Raw genomic sequence first — 16,797 nt, forward strand, 5'->3', positions numbered from 1 at the left:
AATTATTTATTTTTATTTATTTATTTATTTATTTATTTTTTTCAAAATTCAGTTCAATGTGCAGTGATGAAGCGTTTCCCACATAACTAAAAAACTATCCAACATTCTGTGATGAAATTTTTTGTGTGTATTTATGCGTGTCATATCTACAATATGATACAAGATTACTTCTCTACCTTTGATAGATTGTCTGATAAAAAATAAATTCATTTAAAAATGGTCAAATATCAGTATTTTCTTCTATTGTCCGCGCAACTTATCTAGGCACTTGGGTTCCCTAGTGCTCTCTCGCTTCCCCTCTCCTTCCCACTCCTACCGCGCTACCGCTACAAGCAACCTCGCTACACCCCGCTTCCCCGCTCTTTTAGCTGCCCAGATAAGTTGCGCGAACAGTAACACAAAATAAAAAAAATATTTATTAAGAAATGTATTTGAAAGAGCATGGTATTGTAAACATGAGTTTCAGCAATAAAATAAAAGAGAGAGAACATGAAAAAGTTAACAAGTTTATGAGTTATGAGGGAATAGCTTCATTACTGCACAGTAAACTGCCACCATTTTGAATTTTGAAAAAAAAAATAATTTTTTAAATCTTAAAAATATTTTTTTTCATATAGCAGAAGGACAGTGTTTTACACATACCAATTTTCATTATTGTACAAGATACAGAAATGGGGGAAAAAATTTTGAATATTTCCAAAAATTTTACTGCTGTAAGCTGTACCTAACCCCTCAATGATACTGCAAAAAAAAAAAAAAAAAAAAAAAAAAACTTATTGAGTTACTGAATGTTCTGTGATATAAAACTGTCGTGTATCGTAATTAGAAAATAAACTATTTTATTTCTTTATTGGCTGTTTCAATTTCGGATAACCTTACATAATATGTGCACTCTAATTTTTACATATCTTTACAGTTGGCAGCATATCAGTTTCCTATTATTGTCTCATTATTTTTCTCCATGCTCCGAACATAAAAAGGTTGGCGCCCTGCCTTCACAAATAAGTAAACATCCACTACGTTCTTAGTAAATATGTCTGACATTCAGTCATGCAAGATCGTCCAGACATTGCGTGTTCGAACCGTGAAACAAAATCCTCTTTCAGCAGCACCAGAACAACTTCCGGTGATAGGAAGCCAAAGATCATGAACTCTCAACTTATGAAATAAATAACGACAGGTGATTGACAGCACTGATTGGGTCCAGTAAGAGCACGTCTTAAATACCGAATCAAGTCTTCGTGTATTTTACGACAAATGAACAATCCATTATCTTTGTAACATCTCTACTCATGTCTTGAAATAAAATGAAGTTCAGACTGTTATTTTCGTAGCATGCTAAGAGCTGGCATTTTGGTTGATATTTAAATAATTGAAATCACAATCGTTTGTTTTAGATTGAAATGAACGGTTTGTTTAACGTTCAGCCAACAATGAAACTGTTCCCATTGCAACCAAAGGTTTGTATGAAATAAATGAAACTAAATAAGATACCAACCTTTCAGAAAAAAAATGAACAAATAATATGTTGTCATTTAAAAATGTTGTCATGTACAATAATGGCTGAAAATTTTGTTTCTTTTTTGTAAAATTTTCCTTTCAAAATATTAAATTTGACGTCTGAGCGTTTAAAAAAAATGAATTAATTTCAGTTGTATTTGCATTGTTTCTTTTCTTTCTTTCTTTGCCGTAGTTTAACCTCTCTCTTTTAGGTTCATTTATACGACCCACGCCACACGGATCTTATAGGACTGCGACCTGTCGGAAGCGAAATTAATCAATTGGATTACATACATACTTTTTGACCACACAAGGACATGGAGGGCCTCCCCGGATGAGGGATCTGCTCAATGCCAGGGCCGCCTCCGATACAACACAAACATTTAAGACGTTACATAGCATTCACTCACACATATGAAAGGATTAAGGCAGAGCTGGGCAGCAAGAGCGGATTCTACTCTCTGACGGGGGCCATATGATTTCTCTTCATCCCCTTTCTTCCCCGCCGAACACCGAGCAGCGTTGATTCAGTAACAGATGAATATTAAGCGTCACCGTTTAGAGTCTAGATCCGCTCTCGATGCCCAGGCCTGGATTAAGGGAAGGATCGCCGTCCATGGCCGGACTTTCAAGAGGTACAATCCCGGCATTTGCCTGGAAATAACTGAGGAAAGCATGAAAAACCTCAGTTAGGATTGCCGGCGACTGGGATCGAACCCCGGGCCTCCCGAATGCAAGACCAGCACTCTACTACGCCGCTAGCCCGCTCGGTTGCAGTGTTTCTTACTTATGAAAAATCCTGTATGTGTACCATAAATTTCAAATTTAAGTATGTTAATTGGATTTTTCACAGCAACATGAGGCTTTAAAATTCAGTTTTCTTAAAACTTCAAATTTTCATATTATTATGATGCACCAAAGTACATATGATATTTCCGTGCAGGAATTCTGCGTTATCTTATGATGAAGGATGGATAAAACAGAGAAAAATTCTCTCCGCACCGGAACTCGAACCCAGGTTTTCAGCTCTACGTGCTGACGCTTTATCCACTAAGCCACACCGGATTCTAGTTCCGATGCCGGATTGAATCCCCTCAGTTTATAATAATATAATATGCGTAAGTAATCACTTAGTGATTTAAGACGGTGCTCATCTCGTCGGATCCCGGCCACTTAGTCACTCGTAATGAGTACACCTCTGTACATAGTACGGTGGACATTGTGCCACTGTCACATATTCTGTGACACAGTGCATGAGGGTAGGCCACCAAAGGGAAAACTGAGAGGTAGAACTTAAACTGAGGGGATATGATCCGGATCGGAACTGGAATCCGGCGTGGCTTAGTGGGTATAGCGTTGGTACGTAGAGCTGAAAACCCGGGTTAGAGTCCTGGTGCCGGAGAAATTTTTTTTTCTGTTCTATCCATCCTTCACCATAATCAAATTTTCAGTTATTTCCCTTTTGAACTGGGCAGTCGATTTATTCCTAACAACGTCCTTTACTGCCTTTTAAAGAAAAAGAAATAAATTCTTTTGCATCCTGTAGGCTAGATCATGCTTATTGACGGAACATAAGTAATTTAAAGTTGCGCATAGCAACGATTGTTGCCAACCTCAAGAGACACGCTGACCGAAATAATGTCTAGTTCAAGTACACTTCTTATCTGTGATCACTTCTGGATTATTCAGAACCTTCGTCGTGGTCACGCAACTCCTACTTCATCAATATTTAGTCACAATGTTGACGACCTCAACTACTTTAGCATAAAGGTCACAACTCCCACGAAAATTATTAAGATTACATATATTCAGAAGCGTCACATACCGTTGACAGTCGAGGAAGCACAGCCCAGTGATGCCAAGGTATATGCCAGAAAATCAATAAAGAAGAGACATTTATTCATTCATTCATTTAATGTTCTGCCCAAGGGCAGGTCTTTCATTGCAAACCCAGCTTTCTCAAATCTTTCCTATTTTCTGCCTTCCTTTTCGTTTCTTCATATGATCCATATATCTTAATGTCGTCTATGATCTTATATAACTTAAATTATTGGGGATCATCAGTGCGGTTGTAGGCGTAATAGATCGACTATTGATTATTGATCAGATTTCTTGTATTCGACAGATATTGGAGAAAAAATGGGAGTATAAGGGTACAGTACATCAGTTATTCATAGATTTCAAAAAGCCATATGACTCGGTTAAGAGAGAAGTTTTATATAACATTCTTATTGAATTTGGTATTCCAAAGAAACTAGTTCGATTAATTAAAATGTGTCTCAGTGAAACGTACAGCAGAGTCCGTATAGGTCAGTTTCTATCTTATGGTTTTCCAATTCACTGTGGGCTAAAGCAAGGAGATGCACTATCACCTTTACCTTTCAACTTCGCTCTAGAATATGCCATTAGGAGAGTTCAGGATAACACAGAGGGTTTGGAATTGAACGGTTACATCAGATTCTTGTCTATGCGGATGACGTGAATATGTTAGGAGAAAATCCACAAACGATTAGGGAAAACACGGAATTTTACTTGAAGGAAGTAAAGCGATAGTTTTTAAAGTAAATCCGGAAAAGACAAAGTATATGATTATGTCTCGTGACCAGAATATTCTACGAAATGGAAATATAAAAATTGGAGATTTATTCTTCGAAGAGGTGGAAAAGTTCAAATATCTTGGAGCAACAGTAACAAATATAAATGCCACTCGGGAGAAAATTAAACGCAGAATAAATATGGGAAATGCCTGTTATTATTCGGTTGAGAAGCTTTTGTCATCTAATCTGCTGTCAAAAAACTGAAAGTTAGAATTTATAAAACAGTTATATTACCGGTTGCTCTGTATGGCTGTGAAACTTGGACTCTCACGTTGAGAGAGGAACAGAGATTAAGGATGTTTGAGAATAAGGTTCTTAGGAAAATATTTGGAGCTAAGAGGGATGAAGTTACAGGAGAATGGAGAAAGCTACACAACGCAGAACTGCACGCCTTGTATTCTTCACCTGACATAATTAAATCCAGACGTTTGAGATGGGCAGGACATGTAGCACGTATGGGCGAATCCAGAAATGCATAGGCTATATAGTGCTAGTTGGGAGACCGGAGGGAAAAAACCTTTAGGGAGGTCGAGACGTAGATTTTTTTTATTTTGGTTGGTTATTTTACGACGCTTTATCAACATCTTAGGTTATTTAGCGTCTGAATGAGATGAAGGTGATAATGCCGGTGAAATGAGTCCGGGGTAAAACACAGAAAGTTACCCAGCATTTGCTCATATTGGGCTGAGGGAAAACCCCGGAAATAACCTCAACCAGGTAACTTGTCCCGACCGGGAATCGAACCCGGACCACCTGGTTTCGCGGCTAGACGCGCTAACCGTTACTCCACAGGTGTGGACGAGACGCAGATGGGAGGATAATATTAACATGGATTTGAGAGAGGTGGGATATGGTGATAGAGACTGGATTGATCTTTCACAGGATAGGGATCGATGGCGGGCTTATGTAAAGGCGGCAATGAACCTGCGTGTTCCTTTAAAGCCTATGATCTTATATCTTCTTCTACCCCGAACTCTTCTCCCGTTCGCCATTCCTTCCAGTGCATCCTTCAGTAGGCAGTTTGTTCTCAGCCAGTGACCCAACCAATTCCTTTTCCTCTTTCTGATCAGTTTCAGTATCATTCTTTCTTCACCCACTCTTTACAACAGCTTCATTTCTTATTCCGCCTGTCCACTTCACACGTTCCATTCTTCTCCATATCGACATTTCAAATGCTTCTATTTGCTTCTCTTCACTTCGTCGTATTGTCCATGTTTCTGCCCCATATAATGCTAGACTCCACACAAAGCACTTCACTAATCTCTTCCTTAGTTCTTTCTCCAGAGTTCCGCAGAAAATGCTCCTTTTTCCAATAAAAACTTATTTTGTCATTGCTATTCTCCTTTTATAAGTTTATGATCGTTTGTTTTTAAATTTAGAAGCATACACTGATTCTTTTAGTGCATATAAGTTTTATGTCTCTATAAATCATGTAAACTCTGCATTAATGTTAATGTAAAGTCTCTCAATTAACGAGTGATGGGTGAATTCGAGGAAGTTGCGTGCGATGAGATGTGTCCGATAGCGGAGCCATCGATTCTAGGGGAGCTACTTTGGCAAAATACCAAGGACAAAGTCTCCTCGAGAAAAATCTATACATCAAGAGCTATCAGGCATGCACTGACCACAAAGTTATGTCCTAAAGGAATGTGTAATGACATCAACATAAAGAAACTTCGGAAATTGAAGCAAACAAAAGTTCTGGTTCATCTAGAACCGGTAGGCATAATCACGTGTCTGCTTTCAAAACTTTCAGTTTTTGGTTTTATAATAATTATCCGTGGCGCTACAGCCCGTTAAGGGCCTAGACCGACCAGCCGGCTGCTGGCCTCACGCCCACATGCCGAAGCAGAGGTGGACGATCATCCAACCAGAATGGAGGTATCGTGTGGTTAGTACGATGATCCCCCCAGCCGTTATAGCTGGTATTCGCAACCGGATTTTGCTACCTATCGTAGCTCTCCAAGTGCATCACGATGCTGGGTAGGCACCGGTCCCATACACTGGCCGAAATTTCATGAGAAAATTTCTTCCCCCATGAGGAATCGAACCAGCGCGCATTCCGTAACGCGAGTCCTAGGCAGGATGCCTTAGACCGCGACGCCAAGCTTTTAGAGTTAAGGCCCATTCACAATGAAAATTAAACATAACCGTACATAAACACAGAAGTTTGCGCCCAGGCTACCAAATGGGATCATTCACAATGATTAACATAAACATTGACATAAACATTACCGTAAGACGTTAACATGAAAGTTTGCAAACTCCAAACTTTCATGCTTATGCTTACGTGATTTGCAAACAGTACACAATCGTGGAGCGCTGATGTATACGACAGAATATGAGAAAATGGCGTCGTTATTATGTTTCCATGGTTACCAAGTATCTTAGCGGTTATGTTTATGTTCCCATCGTGAATGGTCTTGATTTTACCGTAAAGTTTACATTTTTAAGTTAACGCTTACGTTATGTTTAATTTTCATTGTGAATGAGCCTTGAAGGATAAAATTCATATCATGCTGGATCATTCAAATGCAAGGAAAATTTATCCTCGATGCAAGAAATGACGGTCGTGTGAAAGGGCGACAGATTAAAAATAAATTTCAAGAAGATGAGATATGAAGGGTTCAGAGCCGCAGTGGGCCAAGCGCCATTTTTATTAAAAACGGAGAAAGCAAGGGTTAAAGTTAAGTGAATACCATAGTTTAATGAAGATTGATATATCATTTAGTTTGAATGTGTATACTTTATATTACTTATTATATTATTGAATTATGATAATAACTTCATTTTTACCCTTGTTTTCTACGGTTTTAGTAAATGGCGCTTGACCCACTACGGTTCTGAACCCTTCATATACTTTCTCGTATCTTTTACGCGTTTCCCTTAGTCATAAAGGCAAATGCCGGATTGGAAAGATACATACCATGATTCATCACAGCCTCAATTACCAATACCAAAAACATTAATCAAACTCTATAACAATCAGTTACATGAAAACAAGCCATCTACAACACACAATAAAAACAGGAATTCAACAAGAGTAAAAACGGCCTACACGCGACATGACTACAGATGTTAAGGCGTGAATAAAATAAACTTAGTTACTTACATACTTATTTACTTACTTACTTACTTACTTACTTACTTACTTACTAGCTTTTAAGGAACCCGCAGGTTCACTTCCGCCCTCACATAAGCCCGCCATCGGTCCCTATCCTGAGCAAGATTAATCCAGTCTCTATCATCATACCCCACCTCCCTCAAATCCATTTTAATATTATCTTCCCATCTACGTCTCGGCCTCCCTAGAGGTCTTTTTTCCTCCGGCCTCCCAATTAACACTCTATAGCTATGCATTTCTGGATTCGCCCATACGTGCTACATGCCCTGCCCATCTCAAACGTCTACATTTAATGTTCCTAATTATGTCAGGTGAATAATACAATGTGTGCAGTTCTGCGTTGTGTAACTTTCTCCATTCTCCTGTAGCTTCATCTCGCTTAGCCCCAAATATTTTCCTAAGCACCTTATTCTCAAACACCCTTAATCTCTGTTCCTCTCTCAAAGTGACAGTCCAAGTTTCAAAGCCATACAGAACAACCGGTAATATAACTGTTTTATAAATTCTAACTTTCAGATTTTTCGTCAGCAGACTGGATGATAAAAGTTTCTCAACCGAATAATAACACGCATTTTCCATATTTATTCTGTGTTTAATTTCCTCCCGAGTATCATTTATATTTGTTGTTGTTGCTCCAAGATATTTGAACTTCTCCACCTCTTCAAAAGATAAATTTCCAATTTTTATATTTCCATTTCGTACAATATTCTGGTCACGAGACATAATCATATACTTTGTCTTTTCGGGATTTACTTCCAAACCTATCTCTTTACTTGCTTCCAGTAAAATTCCCGTGTTTTGCCTAATCGTTTGTGGATTTTCTCCTAACATATTCACGTCATCCGCATAGACATGCAGCTGATGTAACCCGTTCAATTCCAAACCCTCTCTGTTATCCTGGACTTTCCTAAAATAAACTTAACAGACATTAAAAAAAGATGCACAGTAAGCTATTAATTTGGAGTGATTTATTAAAGGATGCATTCAAGACTTAGAAAAATGTTAAACGAATTATCCTTGCGCCAAAAACGGATGTACTCTGAATCAAATGATCATATTTTAATTATTTGCATGTAATAACAATTAAGAAACATGTTACAGGAATTGTCATTGCACCAAATGAGTGGTCTCTGGACCAAAATGATCGAATTTTAATTATTTGAATACAATTTAAATTACGTAACATATTAAACGATATATCCTTCTATCAAACACGAATGTTCCCTGGATCAAATGTCCTATTTTAATTATGTAATTAATAATAATAATAATAATAATCCGTCGCGCTACAGCCCGTTAAGGGCCTAGACCGACCAGCCGGCTGCTGGCCTCACGCCCACATGTCGAAGCAGAGGTGGACGATCATCCAACCAGACTGGAGGTATCGTGTGGTTAGCACGATGACCCCCCCCCCAGCCGTTATAGCTGGCATTCGCAACCGAATTTCGCTACCTATCGTAGCTCCCCAAGTGCATCACGATGCTGGGTAGGCACCGGTCCCATACACTGGCCGAAATTGCATGATAAAATTTCTTCCCTCATGAGGACTCGAACCAGCGCGCATTCCGTAACGCGAGTCCTAGGCAGGATGCCTTAGACGCGACGCCACGGCGCGGGACAATTATGTAATTATATTTATTTCTAACAAGTGCAGCGGAGCGCACAGGTACGGCTAGTATACAATTATTGCTCATCTGCTGTCCAAATTTCCCTAGAACGAAGTATTTATTAAGAAATAAAAAATTTATGAATAACTCATTAACAAATACAATTCTACGATAAAGATGACCTTTCAGTCATATTAATGCTTGTAATTTTAATTAGAAATGTAATGTGAACGTCAGGGATGATGACGTAACATCCTGGGAAAGAGCCATATTGTTATGCGTGGTACGTAACTTCAACCTTGATGAAAATTAAATAGTCTTAACAGATCCATAAACGTCGATATACAGTAATTAAGTTACTGTTAAGATCTATATATCAGTGGATAATTATAAGGTCAAATCATCGCTTAAAAACTGTATTTCTGCGAAATATTGAAATCGCTTTTCTTCAGCATTATAGGGTAGAGCAGCATAAATCGCACCGCTTCCTAAATGGCATCACTGCTAGTTTAAAACAAATTACTGTAGGAGTGTAGCATCTAGTGGTATTGTTACAATCTACCATATGAACTTCCACCATGTCACTTGATTTCTGCCACTTCTTTGTGCTAGCAACGTGGTGATAGAGTATTTAATATAATCGCTCAGGTGGATGTATATTTAACTAACATATTGTAACTAAATAACGGATTTGTATGCAAAGGAATCCATAATCTTAAGATGTTATTGGTTAAAAGAAATATTAAGGAACATTTAACTTAGTACGATTTTCGAACATGTGGTGATTATAGGCTAGAATGAAGGAAATAATAACTTATGACGTAGTTTCTCAATTCGCACCGGTGCGATATGAGCAACTGTAGCAATTCTAGCCGTAGAAAAGAAGGCCCAAAAATTTTAACTGAACGAGGAATGCATCAGATGGGTGCAATATCAAGTGGTGAAAAGGGCGTTAATATAACAAGTGTGTGTTGTACAAGCGTACCAGGTATTTTGTGCCACCTATGAAAAATTTTAAACGTCAAACAGTGCATCCTACATTATCAGATGGTGTTCTTCCAGGATCGTTATTTGTTTGCTCTGATTCAGGTTACATCAACAGTGAACTACGAGTATTTGTCGAATAGCTCAAACATTTTATTTGCCATTCAAACCTGCCATAGAAAAAAGTACTGCTTCTGTATGTCCACCTATACGAACCATTCCAAAAATTTAGAAGCTAGATTATCTCGGGAAAATGTTGTGCTCCTATTTCAGCTTCCTCGTCATAATACTCATAGGCCCAGCCTTTAGATGTTTCTATCTTCAAACCATTTCAGACAGCTAAATCATGAAGCAGTTCTTAGGTGGCTTCGAGATAATCGCGGAGAAAAGGTGACGCAGTTTACAGTTTGAACTGCCTGGTGAAGCACATGGCAAATGTGTAACAATAAAAAACGCATTCAGGAAGTTTAAATGTTAGGTAATTTATGCTCTATTTTTTCAATTTCATTTGAAGATGCGTTACTCTCTTTCATTAATTTCAGTAAATTTGTAATTTGCATTTATTACATTATTCATATTAAATACTGTTCAATATGTTCAATATTAAAAGGTTTCCTTCATCCTGTTCTCTGCAGTTAAAGAGGTGCGATTTAAGAAACCGCAGGTGCTATTTAGGAAACTATTTTTTTTAGTTAGTTATTTAACGACGCTGTATCAACTACGAGGTTATTTAGCGTCGATGAGATTGGTGATAGCGAGATGGTATTTGGCGAGATGGGGCCGAGGATTCGCCATAGATTACCTGGCATTCATCTTACGGTTGGGGAAAACCTCGGAAAAACCCAACCAGGTAATCAGCCCAAGTGGGGATCGAACCTGCGCCCGAGCGCAACTTCAGACCGGCAGGCAAGCGCCTTAACCGACTGAGCCACGCCGGGAAACTAGTTGCCTAAATGGCACCACTGACAAGTGTTTCGAAAATGTCATTCTACTTCAAAAATATTAAATCAAATTCAAGGATTATTTTTTACATGAAAGGTAAATGTTCTGAGAATGCTTTTCTGTAAAGGAATGCAGAAAATAAAAATTGTATTGTTCAATAAAAATTATAAATGCTAAAGTGGTGCGATATACGCAACCTTATCCTAACACAGAGTGTCCACAGAAAACCTCCGTGATCATAAGAGGGTAAGTAATCTTTGCTGTTGGTAGCTCGTACATGAAAATGGCGACACCACAGAGAGCAACTCAAAAATTTTATAGTGCATACCTCACAAACACTCAATGTGCACTCCGTGTGTCACACATAATATATCAACTCTATATTCCCTGTCACGCCATACACACTACAAAATATCTACTGGAATGGACTGAGTGGCCCCGCAGATATGATATCGCAACAGATTATGAGGCGTGAATGTACATAAATGATATCTTTTATGTAACCCCATAAGAAGTTACAAATATTCAAGTCGGAGGACCTCGGTGGCCACTTCCAGAAGACGTCTTTGTCTACAGCGCGCTCAATCCACCTTCCTGCCAGTTGTTTGTCAAGATGGTTACGAACATTTGATACTATGCAATAATGCAAAAACAACAAAAAGACTGGCAAACTGGAACGAACGAAACTCATATTAACAGGTTTTTTTTTTTTCGCTTCTGCTGCCGTCTATTGTTTTTTCGGCAATTAGACATACCGCAATATTCAAAACAGGAATTCTTTGAGTCATTCTTTCTTATGACACTAGAATAAAATTCGTAATGTATACTGTTACGAAATTTTACTCGTTTGTAATCACCGAGGGTTTCTGTAACATACTGTAGGCCTACTTTCTCTTTAAACTTCGTTTGGCCTAATGAGAAAGCAGAAATTGTCCAAAAACAGTAATTAATAAAATTTAAAAAAAGCTAGAAATACGGAATTTGAATTGGGAATTCACACATATTAGGCCTACAACTTTTCGTCGTCATTCGTTCTGCTATACCTACTTCACGTAAAGATTTTAACTATAGGCTAATGTACGCCTTCTCATTTTTTAAAATGGTTTATAGTTTAGTCCTACAGTCGTCTATTATTGTTTTATGGGTTATTTTACGACGCTGTATCAACATAATAGACCCACACCTATGGAATAACGGTTAGCGCGTCTAGCCGCGAAACCAGATGGCCCGGGTTCGATTCCTTGTAGGGGCAAGTTACCTGGTTGAGGTTTTTTCCGGGGTTTTCCCTCAACCCAATATGAGCAAATGCTGGGTAACTTTCGGTGTTGGACCCTGAACTCATTTCACCGGCATTATCACCTTCATCTCATTCAGACGCTAAATAACCTAAGATGTTGATAAAGCGTCGTAAAATAACCTACTAAAATAAAAAAAAATCAACATAATAGTATATATACTGTATTTATTTAACCTGGTAGAGATAAGACCATGAGGTCTTCTCTTCCGCTCTACTAGGGGATTACAACTGCAATATTAAGAATACAATTACAATTATAATTCCAATTAATAATAAATTTACAATTACAATAAAAATCAAAATACTAAAAGATTACGTGAATAATAAAGGCTAGACAATTTATTACAGAAGTAACTTCTCAGGTTATTTAGCGTCTGAATGAAATGAAGGTGATAATGGCAGTGAAATGAGTCCGGGGTCCAGCACAGATAGTTACCCAGCATTTACTCATATTGGGTTGAGGGAAAACCTCGGAAAAATATCAACCAGAGAACTTGCTCCGACCGGGATTTGAACCCAGGCCACCTGGTTTCGCGGTCACACGCGCTAACCGTTACTCCACAGGTGTGGACTCGTCTGTCCTTGAAATCCTACAATTATGTTGGCTTTATTAAAATCTCGCTTTTCCATTAAGTTATTTCTCTTGAAAAATAAAAATGACTTGAGAATCCAGTTAATAAAAAGCGAGACTCAAAATTGTATTACTGTAATTAACCAATTTCAAATGAAACAAATGACATCTCGCTTTCAAGACACCCACATAACGAGGACAGCCCGTATTGTACCCTTCACATACATGTCAGTTCACTCTTGATGTAGCGGTACTCTTATCTTTCACTTTATCAATTGAAGCGTCGACCTATGCTGACACACATTCGTGCTGAGGGTTGTGAGTTGCGCGGACTGTTATTGATGAAGCAAAGCCATTATTTAAAATTAGGCATGTTTTGATAAAAAAAATGCAGTGGCGGCTCCTGCATATTTCTTAAGAGGAGGAAAGAAGGTAACAGGACGAAATGACACCTTCTTGAATGAAACATGCTACAAATTAGCCAACATGCATACATGTAAGACCAGGTAGTGTTGGGGTTGGCCTTCCCTTCTGTATAGCAATAATCTGTTCTTGTAAACTGAGTTTCCTAAATTTTCCAAAATATAGCCTTATAATGTTTTCACTTCCATTCACTGTTGAATAATTGCACAAATTAACAATTACAAGGAAATTCACCCCGCAGCATTTTTTCGAGCACACTACAGCATCACACGTGTTGGAAGAGATTATAGCTACTAACACGTAATCGGAACCATGGAAATGGGAAATAATCTGAAGAAAGCGAGAACACTGCACCCACCCACGTGATCCGTGTTGCCACATGTACATTTTACAAGTTCAGTATCACATGCTTTTGAAGAATATCAGTTCTTGTAAAGTCATACTACCATTATTGTTCAAAGTTGCCGGTGGCCGATTAATTTTTTATGTTAAAAATAATGTAGTTTGGAGTACTACTTTCAATTTCAAATATATTTGTACAAAACGGACAACTTGGCTTTTGCCCTATCTAGTACACAATGAATGCAAGTGAATTTCAGGGGCCAAAAAGATCTGCGATACTAACGTAGAACTACGTACTTCCTCTTTGTTTTATATAAACCCGACTTTAACTTTCAAATATCCTTGAAAGTTTAAAACAATGAATAGTTGCCTATATAAAGTGCAATGAATAATATTTTTTATTTATAATTTTAAATAAGTTTATATTATGGTGTCTTTCATAGCGCTGCGTTAAAACTGTTTTTATTGTGCCTCCTCCTAGATGTGTTATAGTCTGGTTGAATGCAAGATCGTTAGATGGCAGCGGTAGCGAGCTTGCTGCACGACCAGTCGGTTTCTATTTCCCGCCCATGCGCTGGTTCAGAGGAGGATCTCCTCCCTATCCGTTCATTTACTTGCTTTAAAACTCTGCTTCTTCCTCTGGCCGCTAGCGCGCTGTTGTCTATGTGTGCTAACTGCAGTAAAGGAGGAACGGATTGGCTTTCCTCCACACAAACAATCTCGCATCTTTCTCACAGTTTTCTAGCAGCACATGAGCGCGCATGGTTTGAAACTCGATCAACCGAAGTTTTCTTATATCTATGAACTTAAAAATTATCGAATCTTCCTCGAATTTCAAGGCACATATTTTATGTGGTATTTACTTTCAAAAGAAAAAAATGTGAGGAGGACGTTCATCCCTTCCCTCCCGCGAGGAACCGCCACTGAAAAAATGTAATCTTCGAATAGCAGTTTGTAGACTTGTTCTTTCCATTTTTCTTTAAAAGAAGTCATACATATAAAACATATTATATTTTTATTATATATGAAATACACTAACAATGTTGTAAATTATGATAGATAGTGAATGAAATTATGAATCAATTATCAAATAAATAAAAAGTAATAAATTAATTTTACATAGCCTATAATAAAACAAACAGACAACACAGAGAACCAATAATCCCATAACAATACGTAATGCATAAACAACGTCATTAGATTAATAATTTTGTAACTATGTTAATAAAATTAATTAAACATAGTCAATAACCAAATAAAAAACAAATAATTAATCAGATAAAAAAAACGACCACCACTGTAGTGTAGGGGTCAGAATGCTTGTCTCTTACGCAGAGGGCTCGGGTTCGATTCCCGGTCGGGTTGAATTTCCTGGTTGAGGTTTTTCTGGGGTTTCCCTCAACTGTAAGGCAAGTACTAGGAAATTCGGGCCACAACATCCCTGAATATCACCGGCCTCATTCATCACCGAAATCATATTTATAACAAATCAGTAATACATATTATACAGTCGCCATCTAGTTCACAACAATATAACCAGTCTCAACAATAGCACACAGGCTCTTCGGATTTCACCCAAACGATTAACTCGGGATATGACCAGAGATGTTAAAGCGAGTATAAATAACAGCGAGGAAAAAAAAAAAAGAGAAAGAAACAAATGAACTCAAAACTAAATAAGCAGTAATCAACAAATGAAATAATGTTAAGAATAAGTCACTACTATAGTAACGAACACGATATGCATGACAAAATGTACTTTAAAGTATTTTTTTTTTGTACTCCAGCATTACAAACAGTCTTTACCGTTAGTGAAAATCATGCATAATATTATGTATGCCACATTATTGTACCAGTGCCGTGCCATTACAAAGGATATTCCGTAAATGTTATTGTTATTTATCCATCTGTATGTGAGTAATTCCAAGCTTGTATTAACTTTCTATAGTTACGCATGTATTGTGCACGCGTCTGTTTCATGTCCATGTCAAAACACAACTGAATAACGTTTTTTTAAATATATTTCAAAAACCCTCTCTCTTATGTAACCTACATGAATGGGTTCCTATTGTTAAAAGTTTATCAGATATGACGTAAGCATTTTCAGGACTACGAGTGTTATTTCCGTTCCATCATTCCTTCAATTTTTTTCTACTAATGTAGATCCAATACAGACGTTACATATAAAATAAATAGGACAAGGATGACACATTATTTCTCATTACGTTTTAAGAATTTCGCAACAATTTTCAATCTCTTTATTATGTTATAAATTATTTATTATTATTATTATTATTATTATTATTATTATTATTATTGTTATTATTATTATTATTATTGTTATTATTATTATTAATTTCTGATTTCTCGAATTTCTTGACCCAGCATTCAGGATTGAAATTATTTCAGGCAATTTTATATGACTAAACATACTGGAAAAATTGTAGAAGTTTCTAGAATAAAGGATTTTTATGTCTTGAAGATGATTTCGTTGGGATCAAAATCCAATTTCTCTACGTAGCCTATTTTTTCAAACCTTTGTCAACATGCTGTTATGCCTATAGGGATGACTTTACACACTGAAGTTTACATATTATTATTATGTTTTTGTATTCACTTATGTAGGGAATTTATTTCTATATCCTTTCATCCTCTGTCGCGGTGATTTTATGATATGACAGGTGATAAATATTGATGATATAGCAGTTCCTTTTGTTAGCTCTTGTAGAAAAACGTTCGCTTTATTTACTTCAATAGTTTTGTCTGTACGTCTTGACACATAATATAGTCTGTAGTAGGCTACTGGTTTTCTATTGTGAGTCTGGCTTTGTACTCATAGTAGGTCTTTCACTCAGGAGTGAGTTGCATTCTCAGTGCCTAGTGTATGAAATTTGCAATAAATTTCTGTCGACGTGGGTACAGTATGCTTCAACCAAATTGATACACTCAACACAGTTATTATTGTTATTGTTGTTGTTATTATTATTATTATTATTATTATTATTATTATTATTATTATTATTATTATTATTATTATTATTATTGTCTGCGGCCGGGTAGCTCAGTTGTTAGAGCAGCTGGCTACGGACTGGAAGGTCCGGGGTTCGATCCCAGGTGGTGACAGGATTTTTCTCGTTGCCAAACTTTCAGAACGGCCCCAAGGTTCACTCAGCCTTCTATAAAATTGAGTACTGGGTCTTTCCCCGGGGTAAAAGGCGGTCAGAGCGTGGTGCCGACCACATCACCTCATTCTAGTCATGGAAAGCATGGGGCTCTGTACTGTTTTCGCTGTAAGAAAAATCCTAATGTAAACATAAGCACGTTGCTGTCATACCCGTGATTGGCTCCCAGTCGAAACACTCACATGGCGCAGGAAAATATAGTTCGTATTTGGAAACCACAATCTTGTA

At 37.5% G+C, this 16,797-nt stretch overlaps 1 protein-coding gene across 5 annotated transcripts in view; it reads right to left on the reverse strand.

Annotated features, from left to right (window-relative positions):
* The window catches only part of LOC138702974 (kinesin-like protein KIF12), a 248,160-nt gene that overhangs the window by 23,875 nt on the left and 207,488 nt on the right, over positions 1 to 16,797 (reverse strand). The gene's annotated exons all lie outside the window — the stretch shown is intronic.

This window comes from Periplaneta americana, chromosome 7 (genome assembly GCF_040183065.1).
Source record: "Periplaneta americana isolate PAMFEO1 chromosome 7, P.americana_PAMFEO1_priV1, whole genome shotgun sequence".
Lineage (NCBI taxonomy): Eukaryota > Metazoa > Arthropoda > Insecta > Blattodea > Blattidae > Periplaneta > Periplaneta americana.